Source organism: Diaphorina citri, unplaced genomic scaffold (genome assembly GCF_000475195.1).
Source record: "Diaphorina citri unplaced genomic scaffold, Diaci psyllid genome assembly version 1.1 scaffold2076, whole genome shotgun sequence".
In the NCBI taxonomy this organism is placed as follows: Eukaryota; Metazoa; Arthropoda; class Insecta; order Hemiptera; family Psyllidae; genus Diaphorina; species Diaphorina citri.
Window position 1 is genome coordinate 1 of NW_007379501.1, and position 1,351 is coordinate 1,351.

The following is a 1,351-nucleotide window of genomic DNA, read 5'->3' on the forward strand; positions in this document are numbered from 1 at the left end:
GGATCTTGTATGGCGTACAAAGGCTCCCAATTGTACTCAGATATAGCTCGATATAATGATACTACATCAGCTTTGTTAAAGTTATACTGGGTTGAGAGATTAGGTAGGGAAGAGTCACTCATTATATTTGGGACTTCTTCAGTACTCACGTCAAGATCTATGATAATAGCTGGGTGGTATACATCTTCTCTAACAAGAGATATTTCCTTACTAACATGGACAGATTTAATACATGGGATGTTACATAGAACTAGGTCTAGAGTTTTAGAGAAGGAATTACAGACATTATTATAGGACTTTAAATTATAGTAGGAAAGAATACTATGAAAAGTTTTGGAGACAGAATTACCTTGGGAAAAGTCGAACTCAGGACCAACACACTCAGAAATATTAAAATCTCCAATTAAAAACAAGTTTTCACTCGTAATAAAGTGACATTTTTCCAAAAAGGTAAGTAAGCAAGAAAAGGATTCAGTAGATATAGGAGGGATAAAATAGACGAGACAGAGATAAATATTAGAATTAAACAGATTACATTTCAGAAGTAAGGATTCAAAGAAAGGTGAGGTTTCTTCATGATTCGCTAGCCTTTCCACATGATGTTTAGTAGAAACTGCAACCAGAAGTCCACCTCCTCGCTTCTTTTTTGCTATCTGAAGGTCGCGATCTTTGCGATAGATATTATATGAATCGGATGTAAAAAGTTCAGAATTCAATACACTATCATCAAGCCAAGTTTCTGTGAGGAGAACAAAGTCATAAGAACATCCTGTAATATTGACACTAAAAGTTTCAAGTTTGTTTTTAATACTACGAACATTTTGATAGTACAGGCTGATTGACGCAGGTGTTGTATCATTAGTATTATGAGTTGAGCTATGATTAGGAGGGATCTGGGTACGTGAGGGTTTAATTACAATCAAATTTGAACGAGAAGTTTTACATGTATTAGTATAATCAACAACTTTACTTTTTAGACATCTAGGGACTGAACAGACAGAAATAGTATGAGTAGTATTGTGCGTCTCTGCTACAAGTGCAGCTTGCGAGCTAGAGAGGGAAACCCCACCATTACTTACATAACTTAATTCTAGTGGGAGATCTTGTCGTGTTGAAAATTTGATTGAATACTAGCATTACTATTATTACATGGTGTCAATAGATTAGGTACAACAGATTTCTTATGGGTAGATCTCAAGTGCATGCTGAATTGAACCTGTGGTGTTGCTTTAGGTTTAGGCTTAGATTTAGGTTTATTATTAGTAGGTGTTCGGAATTTTTCAGGGGACTTGGTCAGAGGGGGGGTTTTTAGTTTGCTCAATTTCATAGGGGACTTAGCTAAAGGAGTTTT